Here is an 18,172-nt window from a genome sequence, read left to right as displayed (position 1 = left end):
TCAACTTGAACAGTATTGGTGTATAGAAATGCTGCTGATTTTTGTACATTGATTTTGTATCCTGAAACTTTACTGAAGTCATTTATCAGGTCTAAGAGCCTTTTGGCAGAGTCTTTAGGGTTTTCTAGGTATATAATCATAACATCACTGAAAAAAGATAACTTGATTATTTTCCTTTTTGGATGCCTTTTATTTCTTTCTCTTGCCTGATTACTCTGTCTAGGACTAATTGTAATATACTACCTGACTTTACAGTGAACAGTATTTGCATAGAAGGACTATTGATGTGTCTATTCATCCAGTGAAGGATTAGGAAATAAGGAGGAATGGTAGGGGTGAGTGTGAGTTAAGACCTCATCTACCATGACAGGATGGCAGTAGAAAATGTCTAAAATTGATAAGCCAAGAAATATTACTATAAATATATTACTTAAAAATATGGAAGGAATATGCAGGGAGCTATCAAGAAGAGTTGATGGTGGATGCATCTAAGAGCTGCTGGTTCAAACATGTGAGCTTTGCAATGATGGAAAGTTTGTTTTACTAGTGGGAATATAAATTATATTTTTGAGAATTGCCCTTCTTTTCTTTCAGAAAGAACAAAATCATTTCTAACCTTAAATAAGCCACCTAGCCAGGCTGAGACTCATTTTTATGTAAAATGAAGGAGTAAATGATATCAGAGTAGATTGTGTAACCCCCTTGTAGTACCTAATATTGCCTTATTCTGTCTTCCGTTCAGGTTCTAGAAAGCGGACGTGGGCAGAGCATTTTCTTCCTGGTTCAGGCAGAGCAAGTTTTGTGGGCTTTTAAAGAGGGTAACGTTGTTTCTTAAATCACTTTCCATAATTTAATATAAGTAATCTATTTATAGAAGAGAACAGCCACACTCCCTGAGAAAGTTTTATATGACTTTACTTTTTAATTTTGCTTTAAGCTTGGCTGCAATATTTTTACTGAACCCGTGACACTCCACTTAAAATGTCAAATCCTTTAGTGGAGAGGGTGTTATTTCCTTACCTTAATCTTTTTATATGCCAGTGATTGTGCCCCCTAGGCTAGCAAATAAAATCTGTCAATAAACTGACTGAACAGTTCTGTCCAACAGAAATACAATGTGAGCCACACATTTAATTTTAAATTTTCTAGTGGCCACATTTTTAAAAAAGGAAATAGAATCAAGCAAAATTAAGATTAAAATATCTTATATAACCTGTATATCCAAAATGTCATTTCAAAAATTAATCAATTTAAAAATATATGTTTATAAATATCTCATTAGTAACAATTATTTAGATTTTTATACTAGGTCTTCAAATTCCAGTATATATTTTACACTTTAGCACATCTCAATTTGGTTACTAAATTTTCATTAGTAATACTTGATCTATATTTAGATTTCATAAAGCTCAGGGTTGAAGACTAAATTTTCATACCTAATTTGTTTCCCTGTGGCTAGTGGCTACATTAGACAGAAAGCTTTACAAAATATCTGATGAGTTTAGTAATCTCTCAGTGAATGCTCTCTCTTCAATATCCAAAAAATATCATTCTCTCATAATGTCAGAGGTGGAAGAGAAGGATCCTTGACTCTCCCTTCAGATAGGCAGTTTGGTGGTTTTCAGTAGCTATATGTAACTGCAACTCTTTTTGTGTTAATTGGGCATGAGAAGGTATTAAAGAAAAGATTCTAGAACTACTTATGCTGAATGATTCTCCTTTTTAAGTTAAAAATGAGAGGGGCAAAATTCATGTAATTCATGTTTTTGCATTTGCTGTTTTCTTTCTCTTTGTAAACAAATTATTAAAGAGTGATATTTAGGAGACAGTGTAGTGTCACTAAAGCATGAACCGTTATAGCTAGTATTTAGGACATCAGAGAACTATGAAGAAAGAAAAAAGAGAGAAGTAATTTTTGGCACAGTCTTGGTTTGCTTATAAGCAGGACTTATAAGTTTACTTATAAGCAGGACTGAGACAGAATTCAGGGCCAAGCCATTTATTTGAGAGTTGATTCCAGGAAACACTTGTTTGGGAGTGGAGAAATGGAGCAGGGAAGGAAAGGAGCCAATAAATCATATGTTATCAAGGATGTAATGAAGCTTAATGCCACTGGGGAGCTCTGGGAAACAGTGCAGAAAATGTGCAGCAGAGTTTCACTAGCACAGTGAGGGAGGAAGCTGAGGTATTTATACACCCACTTTTTCAGTCATTAGTTCATGGCTGCTCCTAGGTGGTGGCAATTCCTCCTTTCCCTTGGCCCACACAAAGTAAGAGTGATAGTGGTCAAGAAAGTCACTTAAGCAAAGAAATCCAGGTGCTGGCAATTGAAAATCAAGGCAATGTGCAATAAAATGTATGGGAGAGGGGAGTGTAATGGACAGCATCTGTTATAGACACTTTTTGATTTACAGTGTAGACTGTATCAAACAAAGAACAGGAAGGTATGTTTCAGACCTTTGAAGCTTTTTCAGAATACGGACTCAGTTGCCGAGCTCATCTTCACATCCTATACTTGAGATCTTCCTAAAATGTATCCAATTCTAACTGCCCTAAGAAAACTTATAAAGAGAATAAAGGCCAAGAAAATTTATAGACTCTGTTCACTTACATATTAGTCTAAAAACCTTTTCATACCAATGTTTATCAGAACTCATCCCAAGAATTTATGTATCAAGTCAAAGGATATATAGCGTTTTCCACTTATTTGGAGTTTGAGCTCTGATCCTTAAGAGGCCCATTTTTTGTCTGCCAAGGTATGTCATCAAGTTCTATCCCGTTTTTGCTATTTCACATCTCAAGATATTAATACAGATTTAGTGTGCCTAATCTGAAAATCCAGAATGCAAAATGATTCAAAATTAAAAATTTTTGAGCATGGACATAACACCGCAAGTGGAAAATTCTACATTGACCTCATGTGACAGGTCACAGTCAAAATGCAGTCACACAGCTGGACACGGGGCTCACACTTGTAATCTCAACACTTTGGAAGGCCAAAGTGGGCAGATCACTTGAGGCAAAGAGCTCAAGACCAGCCTAGTCAACGTGGAGAAACCCTGCCTCTACTAAAAATACAAAAAATTAGCTGGGCGTGGTGGCACATGCCTGTAGTCCCAGCTACTCGAGAGGCTGAGACACAAGAATCACTTGAACCTGGAAGGCGGAGGCTGCAGTGATCCAAAATTGCACCACTGCACTTTAGCCTGGTCAGCAGAGTAAGAATCTGTCTCAAAAAAAAATAAAATAAAATGCAGTTATACAACACATAAAGTTATTCACCATCTCCAAGGGAAAGAAGACTTTATTACCCCCTTTAGCTTCAATCTCTTTCCACACATGCCTAGATTCCCCCCACAAGCATGCCCAGGAAGGGTAATAAAATGGCACAAGTGCAGGCCAGATTCACCAATGGCAGATTCCCTGCAGTGCCCTCCATGAGGCCAAGACCTACATGCATTACACACTGTGTTATTTTTGCTTATTCTTTGCTCTATGGTATAAATATATTGTTGAAAATGTCAGAAAAGACCTGCAGTTACCTCTGTGGGTAACAATGATAAGAAAAAGAGGAGGAATTTTTGCTTATCTATAGTACAGAAAGCCAAGCTGTTGGAGACACTGGACAGCAGTGTAAGTATGAAATGTCTTACAGAAGAGTATGGTGTTAGAATGACTACCCCATGTGACCTGAAGAAACAGAAGGATAAATTGTTGAAGTTCTGTGTTGAAAATGATGAGCAAAAGTTAATGAAAAATAGAAAAACACTGCATAAAGCTAAAAATGAAGAGCTTGAGTATGTACTGAGTGAATCTGTCAGATTCACAGTGAACATTGGCCACTTAATGGTGTGCTCATCATGAAACAAAGATCCATCTTTGTTCACAAAAGGGAACTGTGAATATTCAACAGGCTGATTGCAGAAACTTAAGAAATAGCATTAATTTTTTGAAGATTTGTGGTCATAAAGTTTCTGCTGATCATAAAGCAACAGAAAAATTCATTGATAAGTTTTACAAGGTCATCACTGATGAAAATTCGATGCCAGAACAACTCTTAATGCTGATGAAACATCCCAGTTTTAACCTTATTGCCCCAGAAACACACTGACTACAGTTGATGAGATAGCCTGTACAGAAATTAAGTATGCCAAGGACAGAATCACTGCTGGGATGTGCTAATGCAGCAGGCATGCATAGTTGTAAACTTATTGTGATAGGCAAAGGCTTGTGTCCTTGATGTTTCAAGGAGTGTTTCAAGGTGTTAATTTCTTATCAGTTCATTGTTGTTTTAATAAAATGGCATGCATCACCAGGGACATCTTTTCTGACTAGTTTCACTGATTGTTCCAGTGACCCATGCTCACTACAGAGAAGCTGGACTGGATGAAGACCTGCAAGGTTTTGTTAGTCCCTAACAATTGTTCCGCTCATTCTCCAGCTGCAAAATTTCTCGCCAAAAAAAAAAGTTTGTGCCACATACTTCAGCCATGACCAGTGCTAGATCAAAGAAGAATAAATATAAAAACACTTTCTTGAACAGCAGACTAGCAGCAGTGAACAGAGGCGTGGGTATGGAAGGTTTTCAAGAGGATGAAGGATGCCATATATGAAATTACCAATGCTTGGAACACAGTAACTAAAAATACATTTGCACATGCCTGGCTCAACCTCTGGCCTAAAACTCTGTTCAGTGATGATGATGAATAAGGTGGTGATTTTGAAGAATTTCATATGTCAAGTGAGAAAAAGATGATGTCTGACCTCCTTGCATATGCAAAAAATATGTCTTCAGAGTCCGTCAGTAAGTTGGAAGAAGTGGATATCAAAGAAGCTTTTACTGTTGATGAGGCTCCTACCGTATATTCATTGACCAATGGTGAAATAGCCAAAATGGTTCTGAATCAAGGTGATTGTAATAATAGTTATGGTGAAGATGATGTTAACGCTACAGAAAAAGTGCCTATAGATAACATAGTGAAAAACATGTGATGGGCTTATTGAAGGAGTAAGGACTAGAGCAGCATGCATTCATAACAAGATGAAGTCATGTTTGTTTGTGAGAATCAGTGAGAGCATTCTAAGACAAAAAACATTGTTAATGAGGCTGATGACTGGAGGGAACATTACCTTCCAGCAGAATGCTCCCTCAACCTTAGAGGACCTACTTCCTGATTCTTCAACTACTTGTGATGTTCTGTGTCACCTTAAAAAATAAAATACAATGCACTGTAACCTTTTAAACAAAACATGGCATCACAGGTGGAGACCAAAATCCTGCTGTTGTTTGTTACTGCTATTTAACAGTTGATACAAGCACCCGGTGATGCTACTGTGCTGCTTAGTTACCCCAAACACATTATTTTTTCTCTGTATCAACGGTATGTCATGTTTTTTACTGTTAAGTACCTATGTATGAATAAGTATTAAAAAATATTGTTTTTTGGTAAATGATGGTGGTGCCAAACAACCACAGATTGTCCGAGTGGGTGGCATAGAGAGTGACACCTTTGCTTTCTGGTAGTTCAGTTTACACAAACTTTATTTCATGCAAAAAGTTACTAAAAGTATTATGTAAAATTACTTTCAGACTATTTGTATAAAGTGTATATGAAACGTAAATGAATTTTGAGTTTATACTTGGGTTCTGTCACCAAGATGTCTCATTATGTATATGCAAATATTTCAAAATCTGAAAAATTTCAAAATCTGAGACACTTCTTGTCCCAATCATATCAAATAAGGATACTCAACCTGTAGTTGGTCTTTTAACTTGACCTTAATGTTTGTTGAATTTATAGTACACGTCGTCTTACCACAGGGAAAACTATATGGGGATTTCCAGCTTCTAGAAACCAAAATAGTAAACTGTAATTGGCCTTAAAAACAGGGATTTTCCAATCTTAATTTTTAATAAAGGAATCTCTCACTTCAACTTTCAAAGACTGCTGAAGATAAGTTGTTGAATACTTACACATAGAAATTATTAAGCAAGTAAAAGTAATGAAAAAATATACAGTAAATTGGGAATTTCCAGATAACTTCTGCCAGACAAATAACCAAAAATTGTTGAGAAGAGGTGTGTATTGCTCTGTTATGCTCTATAAAGAACTGCCTGAGACTGGTAATTTATAAAGGAAAGATGTTTAATTGACTCAGTGACAGTTCCATAGCATTGGGGAGGCCTCAGGAAACTTACAATCATGCAGAAGGGGAAGCAAACACATTCTTCACATGGCAGCAGGAAGGAGAAGGAGAAGAATGAGAGCTGAGCGAAGGGGGAAGCCCCTTTAAAACCATCAGATCCCATAAGAACTTGCTATCACAGGAATAGTATGGGAGAAACCGCCCGCATAATTCAACTACCTCCCACCCAGCTCCTCCCACTACATGTGGAGATTATGGGAACTACAATTCAACATGAGCTTGTGGGGGGACACAGCCAAACCAAATCAAGGTGCTCCATCTATATTTTCCTATTCCAATGGTACAGTATAATACATCATAAATATCTAGAAGTTCATTAGATCCATGATACTGTGATTGCTTTTTAATTGTAATTCTAGGTTATTGCCATGTATTGTTAAAAATAGCCTAAAGGGGGTCAGGCATGGTGGCTTATACCTATAATCCCAACACTTTGGGAGACCAAGGCAGTCAGATCATCTGAGGTCAGGAATTCAAGACCAGCTGCCTGGCCAACATAGTGAAACCCCATCTTCACTAAAAATACAAAAATTAGCTGGGTGTGGTGGCGCAATCCTGTAGTTCCAGCTCCCCGGAAGGCTAAGGCAGGAGAATCGCTTGAACCCAGGAGGCAGAAGTTGCAGTGACCCAAGATCATGCCATGGCACTCCAACCTGGGTGACAGAGTGGGACTCCATCAAAAAAAAAAAGAAAAAAAAAGGAAATAGCCTAAAGGGGATTAATTGTGATTTTTCCCAGTAGTTCAAAGCAAAATAAAACATAATTGCGTATTTTCTTTTATTAAGTGACTTTCAGACTAAAAATTACACAGTTTTTATTTTTCACTACCTTGAGAGTAATATGAATTGAACCATTAATTGCTAACCCAATTATTCATTTTTCACTTTGAAGATTGATTTTGCATTCATCTGCCTGCGAGTTTCCTTTCATTGACCAAAACAGGTGGAAAGTTTACCTTTTAACGTTGCAGAAATGGCAACTTGCCCAGCTTGGGCTTCATGGTCCCCAGCTATTTTCAGAGGTCCCTACAATATCCAATGCTCTCAGTTGTCCATAAACTCATCCTTGTCCCTGGACCCCAGTGGAAACCAAGGTTAGTGTGCTCCTTCCCACTCTACCTCTTTTGGTCTAAATGCGCATTTCATATTATCTAGAATGCTTTAAGTATTTACTTGATAGGTGTTGATGATAATAATAACTCTTAATATTTACTGAATGTAATCTGTGTTCTAGGTTCTTTGTGTGCATTCTTTCATTTAATCCTTACTCAGCCCTTTCGTTTTGGTACATCATATGAGAGTTGTGCAAATAATGAACCTGAAGCTTCAAGGTTTTATAAATCTTCCAAAGTCACCCAGTTAGAAGTTATGGTAAATGATTCTGCTATTTAATTTCATTTATGATATTATTATCAAGATTGAAATGCTGGGAAATTTTGGTCTCTCACAGTCTCCTATATTGTGATTCCACTAGTCTGCTCCTTAATAAGACTTACATGTACAGTTGAACCTTGAACAGCAAAGGTTTGGTCTGTTTATATGCAGATTTTTCCAATCAAATACAGGTTGAAAATAGAGTATTCCTGGGATGTGAAACCTGCATATACAGAGAGCCTACTTTCTGTATACACAGGTTCCTCAGGGCCAACTGCAGGCCTACTGAGTATGGGCAGATTTTGGTATATGTGGAGATCCTGGAAGCAATTCCTTGCATACACCAAAGAATGAGTATACGTTGTTTTTTGTCCAAGCAAAAATTAGAATTTAAAATATTTTATATATAAGCAGAAAGTTATTTAAGCATTATTATTTGCTCCAATAGAAACTTACTTTAATGAAAATGGAATTATTGTAAAATCAATTTAGTATTCTATGATTTGTTTCATTTCAGCTTGGACTCTATCATATTATTTTTAACCATTTGAAATGCTCAAAGAACTAGCAGTAAGTTATTTTTTAAGACTGATTTACTGAATATTTTCTAAGAAAATCCTACAGGTGAGTTTCTAAATACAATGCCTTATTCTATATTCATCACTCCCCATACAGTTATCACAAACGCATAAATAATTCTCTATTCATCACTCAATAATGTAATAAGTCAGCATTCAATAATTCTTATTCTACATTCATCACTCACCCTACAGTTACCACAAATTCATAAATAATTCTATACAGTTGTAGAATAGGAACGTTTACGAACTTTCAAAAAAGTATGAGTCATTGATCACCTCAAGTATAGCTGAGGAATTGACATCAGTGAGATGGCTCTTGTTAGCATCTCCTTTAAATATGTTTTTAAATGCTATAACAGTTAGCTGTAACTGTAATGACAAATCTACACTGAGAGAATCTGTTGTGAAATTACAGTGCACTTCAGGAACATCAGCATTTGCAATATTTCAGGTTGCCAGCAGAGTATTGGTGGAGCACAGATTAACCAATGTTTATTCAGCAACTTAGATGAGCCTTATATATTTTGAGCTTGGAGGTCTTCTGGAGAAATCAAGTCAATTGGTTGGCTCTACAGGTTATCAGTTTTGTTCCTGAATGATAAATTTTCAAACTCCTAAATTCGTCCTGTGAATTTAAGTTGTTATCCCTTGGGAACTATTTTTATTGTTCAGACTAAGACTCTCTTCCAGACGACACACTTCCCATCTTCAACAAGTATGGTAATACCATGAGTTTCAGGAAAGATACATATTTCAGGATAGTACTAACTCCTCCCTAGGGTAGAAAAGCTGATAGAACATACTTTGGAGCCATATGGAATGACTGCTTATTCATGGTCTAGGATGACTTTGGAATCGTATGTGCAAGGCAGATAGCAATAATTTAGCATAATATGGATATTCTTTTCTGAAATGTATGAAAACACTAATGGTGAATTCGAATATGAATTCAAATAAGTTGATTAAAGTAAAATTAAATTATAGACCACCTAAGGAATTGCATGGAAGTATAATGAGAGGTTCAGTGACTCTGGTTGGGAATTCAGAAGACCTGGATTCACTTTTGTGTATGTCGCTACCTGGTTATACAATATGGACGTAAAGGGCAGAAAATTCAAACCAAACCACTTTTAGCAAAATAACTGCAAAACCCAAAGGTAGACTGACTTCAGCTATGGCTTGATCAAGGCTCAAATCATGTCATCAGGTTGTTTATGGCTCTCCTCCTTCACTGCCAGCTCTATTCTTAGTCTTTTGCCCTCATGGATTGAAAATGACTCTCACAACCACAGATGCTCCTGTTTAAGACCAAAAGAAGGCCTTTGCTTCATTATAACTCAAATAAAATTCTTATGTGCCCTGCCCCTACCTGAGCAGCAGTGACTGTGACAGGTGAGGGAATCATACTGATTGGATTAGGTCATTATAGTGGAGGGAAATTGGACTGAATTGTAACAAGAGAAGGAGGCACAGATGCAGACTGATTGTGTATTTGGCAGTGCTAAGGCAACAGTAATGGTACTAATAAAAGTTAACATCTATTTAGTGGGTTCTGTATGGAAAGCCCTGTGCCGAGTAATTCATTGTGAATTATCTCATTTAATAATAGGACAGGATATTTGCCTCTTGTGGGTATTTTTTTCCCAACGACTTCTGTGGTAACATCACTGATTTAGAATGTGGGTGGGAGTGGGTGTGGGAGGTTCCCGGAGAGACATAAAGGTATAAGGTCATCATTTGGACAAAGCAGGAGTGAACCCAAAATACAGGAAAACAGGGTGATAGCAGGTGTTCATCTGGGGATAGTGATCATAAATTTTAAGTGAAAAAGAGGTGACTTGTGAGATTTTCCTCTTAGCAATGTTCACATGAAGAGGTGGAAGCATAGAAAAAGAAAATTTTGTAGGGCAGGTTCCATGGAGAAATAGAAGTGCAGGGGAGCTAAGGGTATTTTAAGAAGAGTTTATAATGATGGATCGTGGAATGTGGGCTGGTAAGGAGAGAAGGGAGGCCAGGAGAGGGCTGATGGATAGAAAGTAGAGGGAAGTAATGGGGTGGGCATGACTGAGCAAAGCGATCTGGAAGAAGAGGAAGTGGCACTGGAAAATGACATCTTTGAAATCAGCATTGCAGAGGTGGTGCACTTTCTAGTGGTGACAAGGTCCAGGATACAACAGTGGGAAATGTGTCTAGGGAGCTATGGAGGCAGTGGTCAACACGGAGGAGAGGAGCAAGCAATGGACAGACTTGAGTACTGGCTAGGTCATCCTTGCAAACACTGAGATTCTGATTTGAGGAGGATGAGTATTGTGAGCTAGGAGCTAAATGAAGGAAAGATGGTGGCAAGGAGAGAGGGGAAAAGTTTGTAAGTCCAAGTGGAAAGAATCTCAAAAGATGAGTGGCTTTTGAAGGAGGATGTGATGGGGCTAGAAGTAATGATCTGGAGGTACAAGATAGAGCACACTTAGCAAACCATCCTCTGGTGCCGAGGTATGTGGAATGAATGTGGCTTAATAAAAATAAATTTAATTTAAAAAATTATTTCCTTCACCATAATGCAGAGAAATCAGTGTCTTCATAGGAAAGCTGAACCAATCAAAGCAAGAAAGTTAAGGATCAAGGAACTGAAGGGATTATTCTAAGACCAGGGCTGTTAGGGAATTTGTTAACCAGAGGCTTAAATTTGAGTCACATAGGAAGGGTTTGAAAAAAGAAATTATGTTGGATTCGATGATCGAATGAGGAACTGAGTGAGAACTCATGACATAGAAGACCGGAACTTCAGCAGTGCCTTCAGCAAAAGGTACATGGGGTCATCTGAGAGAAGGGTGAGAAGCCAGTAATACTGCAGAGAGCCTGCCCTCATGGGAAGCCTCATTGCTTGTTTCTTGGTGCTTGGGGCTGTCTAAACATACTAAAGTCTCTTGTGGATCTTCTAGAGGAACACGACTAAGACCTCCACCTCGGTTTTCCCCAGAAAATAGGACCAGGCAGAGAAACTGGTTCTATCAGGGGAACATGAGCTCATTAGCAAGTTATCAAGACAACTGAGGAATCCCACCATTATTAAAGATAGTACAAAATGAGTAGATACTACCTGAGAAAGAATGGTTTAAAAATGGACCACAAATATTAAGGGAAGATCCTATGCAGGAGGAACTAGAAGTTGTTTTATAAAACACATACACACACAATGGAAAATATTTAGTGTGAAAAATACAATACAGTCTTCCGTCAGTCTTCCCTGGGGATTGGTTCCAGGACCACCTGCCGATACCTGCACAAACTCAAAATCTGCACAAACTCAAGTCCCATGGTCAGTTCTGCAGAATCCCCAAAAAGTTACCTTTCGTATAGCTGGGTTTCAAATCCTGCAAATACTGTATTTCATCTTTTTGTTTTTCTGAGACAAGGTCTTGCTCTGTCACTCAGCCTGGAGCACAGTGGCACAATCATGGCTCATTGCAGGCTCGACCTACCAGGCTCAAGTCATCCTGCCACCTCAGCCTCCCAAGTAGCTGGAACCACAGGAGCATGCCACCACACCCAGCTAATTTTTGTATTTTTTGTCGAGGCAGGGTTTCAGCATGTTGTCCAGGCTGGTCTCAAACTCCTGAACTGAAGCAGTCCTCCTGCCTTGGCCTCCCAAAGTGCTGAGATTACACGTGTGAGCCCCCATGCCCAGCCTCAAATGCTGCATTTTTTATCCACATTTGGTTGCAGATCAAAGGACCAATTATATTCATTGAAAAAAATTCTTGTATTAGTGGACCCATGCAATTCAAGCCCATGTTGATCAAGGGTCACCTGTAGTTTAAACAAAGAGCACCAAAATATGGGATAAAATATAAATGAATACAACTAAAGACAAATTTATGAGCTGGAAGATCAGCTTGAAAAATTATAAGTCACTCAGAATGAATAAAGAGATATTGCAAAGACACAATGCAATACCACTGACATCTCTCAGGATGGCTAAAATAAAATAGTGATAATACCAAGTCCTACCAGGATGCTAAGAAACTGAATCATTCATTGCTGGTGGGAATGTAAAATGGTACAGCCACTCTGAAAAACAGTGTGTCAGTTTCTTAGAACACCAAATGTTCAACTACCATACAAGCTAGCAATTATACTCCTTTGCTTTCATCCCAGAGATATGAACATTTATATTCATCCAAAAACTTGTATACTAATGTTCATAGCAGCTTTATTAATAATATCCAAAAACCAGCAATAATCCATATGTCCATCAGTTGGTGAATAATTAAACTGTGGTGTTCCACATTCTCTACCATGAAATTATACTCAGAAATCAAAAGGAATGAATTATTGATACATGCTTGTTTGTATAATAAGGACATTATGCTGAATGAGAAAAAGCAAATCTAGAGGGTCACATACTATATGATTCCATTTATGTAACATTCTAGAACTGACAAAATTAATATGGAGAATATAGAAGGCTTAGGGAAGGGAAAGCGGAGAGTGAGGGAATTTCTTCTTGATGGTGCAATATGTCAGTGTCTTAATTGTGTTAGTGGTTATATGACTCTATATATGTGATAAAATTTCATAGAATTAAACACAAAGACATTTAAAAATTTTGTACATGCAAAAACTGGCGAAATCCAAGTAAATTCCATAATTTAGTTAATTACATTGTGCCAATTTCCTGTTTTGATAGTGTACTATAATTATATAAAATGACACCGTCAGAGGAAGCTGGGAGATTGATTCATAGGACCTCCATGTACTGTTTTTACCTCTTCTTGTTTTTTGTGTTTTTTTTTGAAATGGAGTCTCACTTTGTCACCCAGGCTAGAGTGCAGTGGTGCAATCTTGGCTCACTGCAACCTCCATCTCCCGGGTTCAAGCAATTCTCCTGCCTCAGCCTCCCAAGTAGCTGGGACTACAGGCACGCGCCACCATCCCTGGCTAATTTTTATATTTTTAGTAGAGATGGAATTTCACCATGTTGGTCAGGCTGATCTTGAACTCCTGACCACAGGTGATCCGCCCACCTCGGCCTCCCAAAGTGCTGGGATTACGGGCATGAGCCACCGTGCCTGGCATGTTTATACCCCTTGTTATTAGTCTATAATTATTTCAAAATACAGTTTTTTTTAAATGGGAGGGATATAAGAAATATGGAGAAAGAAGAGGAAGTGCTACCCCAACAGGATAATAGGAATCACAGGAGAGAAAAAATTTAGGAGGAAATACTGTAATAAAATGCGAGGAAAAACATTTCAGAATTAAAGATAAAATGAAATACCTCAGTTTGAAAATGTACATGTATTACAAATATAACTGAGTTCTCTCATAAATAGACATTGTGACATTGTCAAGACATTGTGAATTATCAATTCTTAGTAAAAGTAAGTAAACCACAGATTACTAACTTATTTTACTGCTGTTGAATAATTTATTTCTTTCCAGTTTTTTCACATTTTCCTAGCTTTATTGATGTATGATTGACAACATTAATTGTATATATTTATTCTCATCACTTACTTTTTTTGTTTGTATCAGGCAATAGAAATGGTAGGGAGGTACAGTCTGCATTTGTCAATATGGATTCCCCTCTGTAACTTCTGAGAAGAGTCCTGAATGGACTAATTTTAGTAACATAATTATCCTGTCTTTTATACATGGTCATGTGATACCCTAAATAATGATAGTGTGTGCTCTTCTTTCCAAAACTTAGCAGTCCAATTTCTTTGTCTCTTTGCACCAAGTATAACTTCTTACAATGTTGGCTCATCCTGTCTTATTCACGATTTTAGCTGAAAAACTTCTAGTGCTTTTCCCCCATTTAATGGAATATTTCTCAATGATTCTTATTATCACATTAAAGAAATTTCCTTTTATTACTCATAAAAAGAATCAGGAATGTGTTCAGTCCTCAACAGATAGCTTCCTTCTCCATGAAGCTCATGTCTCTCCATCTGAAGTCAAAAGGAAGGGAGAGAAGGGACCTGGAGAGCACATACTCAGTTCTTTTGTAGATAAGTTCCTGGAGTGGCAAGTATCATCTGTACTCAAACCTCGATGACCAAATACTAATCACATACCACACCCAGCTGCAGGGGAGCCTTTTCACTGTACAGCCTATGCGTAGCTAAAACATTCATACTGTAGAAGGAAGAAAGGCCAAATGTTGGAGGACAACTAGCTATGTAATATAATTATATGCCTTATTCCTTTAATTTGTTAATGTACTAAAATGTACTAATATATTTTCTAATATTAAATCATCTTCACATTCCTGGAATAAATCCCATTTGGTCATGAAGTTTTTTTTACTGTATTGTTGGATTCTGTTTGTGAGTACTATATTTAGGATTTTTGCATCTGTGTTTATTAAAAATATACTTGGTGATGCAAAAAGTAGTAATTACACTTTACATTTATGTGGCATTTTTCAGTTTTTAAAATAATTTCATACACATTCCTTTTGAGAATAAATGATCAACAAGAGGACTATAGTTTTGAAAAAGTAGATATTAAGTGTACAAATAGAAAATATATACGAATGGGACAATATAAGGCGTTTTTTTGTTTTGTTTTGTTTTGTTTTTTGCCACCTAAGTTCTAGAGGGCCAACAGTGAGACTGAGATTGAAGTAAAGATTAGTGGAGCAAAAAGAATACAAGAAGTTGAAAAAGAAGTTTTGATCAAATGAACCCAGGGAGAGATGCTGTCAATCTCCAGGGTCCCAGGGAAGAATGGGGTTACAGGCTTTGTGAAATGTCTAGCACTGTACTGGTATTCTAGATATTTTATTAATACAGTGTCTAAACAACCTGGTTTAATTTTACAAGTAAAGGCTTTCCTAGTTATTAAACATTATTTGACTTTGTGAACTTCTGTTTTGATTCCTTATTGATCTGCATATACCAAATTAGATCCTGGCAATGGAGCACTCTCATGGGAAAAGGAAGCACTAAAAATACAGGATGCTTCTCTGCTGCCGTCTGGCAGCCAGGTCATATGTGTCCTGGTCACACATTTTCTCCCTGACTGTAGAGCTTTTCCAGAGCACACGGTAATTACATAATAGCAACCTCTCACCACTCACAAGTATAAAGTGCCTTTGGGAGGAAAATAGATAGTAGGCTGATATAATTTTGCAAAAAGAGGCACTCTGTGTCACAATAAATAGAATTGCCCAAATAGCAGGACCTCTTGTGGGTTTTCCCATACCAGATATGCTATTTGTTGACTTCTTTTCCCTGGGCCTTGGAATGTCATAGATGCGTAGTAGCCATTGAACTCTGAAATCACTGTGCTGGGCTTGCACCACTCCCCCTAGCGCCACCCATTTTTCTCCTTCCCTGCCTCACACACACCCACAGAAGCAAAGCATGTCCTAGTATACTTGGGAGAACCTGCTGGCTTCTCCCTTACACTGTAGCTGCAGATTCCAAAACGAAGCAAAGATCAGGGAATTTGATACTTGTATCCGTGCACATGCCTCAGTTGAACAATATAGATCCTGGAGGAGCATTTTGCCCTGGATTTTGTGCATTGATCAGAATAAGATAATTCATCCAAATCCACTTTGCTTTATATCTTTTTTTGGACACCCTAGATACCTAAATTCTTAGTGACTGTTTCTATTAGGATAAATACATATCCCTAGTATCGCTTTTTACCATGCACAATAGACTAAAGCACACCAGAGTAATCTCCCAAAATCTCATGTGTTTTTACCAAGATGAACTCTAGAAATGTATTATGAATACTGAAAATGAATAAGGTTGAAGTTCGGATGAACAGGCTCTCCTCACTGCCATTTGTACTGTTTGTCTTTCTGAGTAGATGTTATATATCCTGAGGGCACAATAGTGGCACATACAACACAAGCAGTGTAACTAAGCACTGAAGTTTAAAATAAATGCTTTAAAATAGTTAATTATACTTTACCCTACAGGAAGAGAAAATGTTTTCTGAAGTCCCTGAAAATGGATGATGAGTGGTTTAAAGCTTTTTGGAGATTCAAAATTTGGTTGCCTATTTTTAAAGTGCTGAACTGGGGTTTAAAACAAGCTGTCCACGTCCAGAAGCCAACTCTGTTAGACTCTAGTTTACTAAGTATAAGTAATTAATGGGAATATTGTAGGGAGCGAAATAGTGAAGGAAGAGTTAGGCTACCAGATAGTAAATATGTTAAAAGCTATACAACTAAAACAGCCTGGTACAGGTTCAGCAAAACATAGGTCAACCTCACAGCAAGAGCAAAAAAGTGCAAAATTGACCCAAATATATCTGACAATTTAAAGGAAAAAACTACATCCTAATCTTCCTTCTTTCTGCTTATCACATGGTAAGAATTCAATAAATACTGTTATTGAATCGCAGACTGTTCAAGACTTAAATGTAAAAAGTAAAGCTATAATAAGGTTTTGAGAAGGTATTTTAGATGAGTATTTCTTTAATCTTGGGTGGAAAAGAGTTTTCTAAAGAGTATCAAAACTGGAAGCCATAAAGGAATATAATAGTGAAATCTGACTACTGAAAAATGTAAGTCTGGGCATGGTGGCTCAGGCCTGTCATCCCAGCACCTGGGGAAGCCAAGGCAGGCGGATCACTTGAGGTCAGAAGTTCAAGATCAGCCTGGCTACTATGGCGAAACTCTGTGGTCCAGGCATGATGGCGTACACCTGTGGTCCCAGCTACTTGGGAGGCTGAGGCCTCTAAGAATTGCTTGAATCTGGGAGGCAGAGGTTGCAGTAAGCCAAGATCATGCCTCTGCACTCCAGCCTGGGTGACAGAGCAAGACTCTGTCTCAAAAAAAAAAAAAAAAAAATGTAAAACTTGCACATTTCTGAACATCCAAAGCCTCATAAATAACCCCAAGATCCCATCCCGAAAAAAAAAAGTACTTCTAGAGCTTTAAGTAAACGTGCCAAAATAATATAAATAAGAGAATAAATGAAATGAGAGATTATTATTCTACCATTACTTCAGTGACTCTAAATAGCTGCAGCACCAGGATGAGCCTCACTAGGCCAGATTAGTTCAATATACAAAGATCATGCTTCTTTAGAGACAAAACCAGTCAGCAGCCTTAATCCCCCCGACAGCTTCAGACCACATGCAGCCATTAACCGAAGTAAAAATGAAAAGAAAAGGTGCATCAAAATTGCCAGTAAATTCTTCAGAGTTGAAAATCAAGCCACCAGTTTCAGTTATTCCCAGAAATAACAGCCAAACCCACGCTGTGGCTTTATGATTTTACAATTGGATTTGCAAAAGTTTTAGAAATTTTTTAAATATATAATTGATATAGCATACACAGACACTTTAATATGTAGTTTTAAAGTATTTGTTCAGCCTAAGTGAAACACCATCAAGGAATTTAAGATTGAAAACCTGCACGGAGATCAAGGTCAAAGGAAAGCCCTAAGTAACATTCTAAGAAACTTGCAACAGCCTGAGCAAATGTAACCTGGTAGTTCCATCTGACTGACTTCAACATGTGAATACAGCCAGTGTTAAGTAGCTGTAGTGGAGTTTAATTTTGCCCTTAATCTACAACATCCCTGTTGCAAATTTCCTCCCTTTAATTTGTAGTCACTCCAGGTAATGAGATATTTCCATGTGGATGTGAGACCTCTATGCCCTAATCATCTTGCATCTTTCTCCCTAGATTTGAATTGGGGTGATTCCTGAGAACATACCCTAATGAAATTAATATGATAATAATATCATACGAGATTCAAATGAACCTAGTTCAGTATGATATTATGAAGAATCCGTTGTAGGGACCCCAGAACTCCTCACCAAGAGGCTTCACTTCACACAGTGTCATGATGTGTAAGGACAATGACTCATATATATAAAAGTGGCCCAAGAAAAAAATGGCGCTTTTGCTCCAAGCTGTCTAATAACTGGGGCAGCCGTGGTGGGAGTATCTGAGTGGAAGTGAAACAATCCTGGAATTATCTGTACTGCTTCCATCTTCTCTTTGCTTGTGGTTCAATGGAAACATTGTACCACACT

At 37.6% G+C, this 18,172-nt stretch overlaps 1 protein-coding gene across 1 annotated transcript in view; it reads left to right on the top strand.

The window, feature by feature from the left end:
* The window catches only part of RNF150 (ring finger protein 150), a 225,743-nt gene that overhangs the window by 157,118 nt on the left and 50,453 nt on the right, over positions 1-18,172 (top strand). The window lies entirely within an intron of this gene.

The sequence above is a fragment of the Colobus angolensis genome, unplaced genomic scaffold (assembly GCF_000951035.1).
Source record: "Colobus angolensis palliatus isolate OR3802 unplaced genomic scaffold, Cang.pa_1.0 Scaffold400, whole genome shotgun sequence".
Lineage (NCBI taxonomy): Eukaryota > Metazoa > Chordata > Mammalia > Primates > Cercopithecidae > Colobus > Colobus angolensis.
This window is presented reverse-complemented; position numbering and strand designations above follow the sequence as displayed.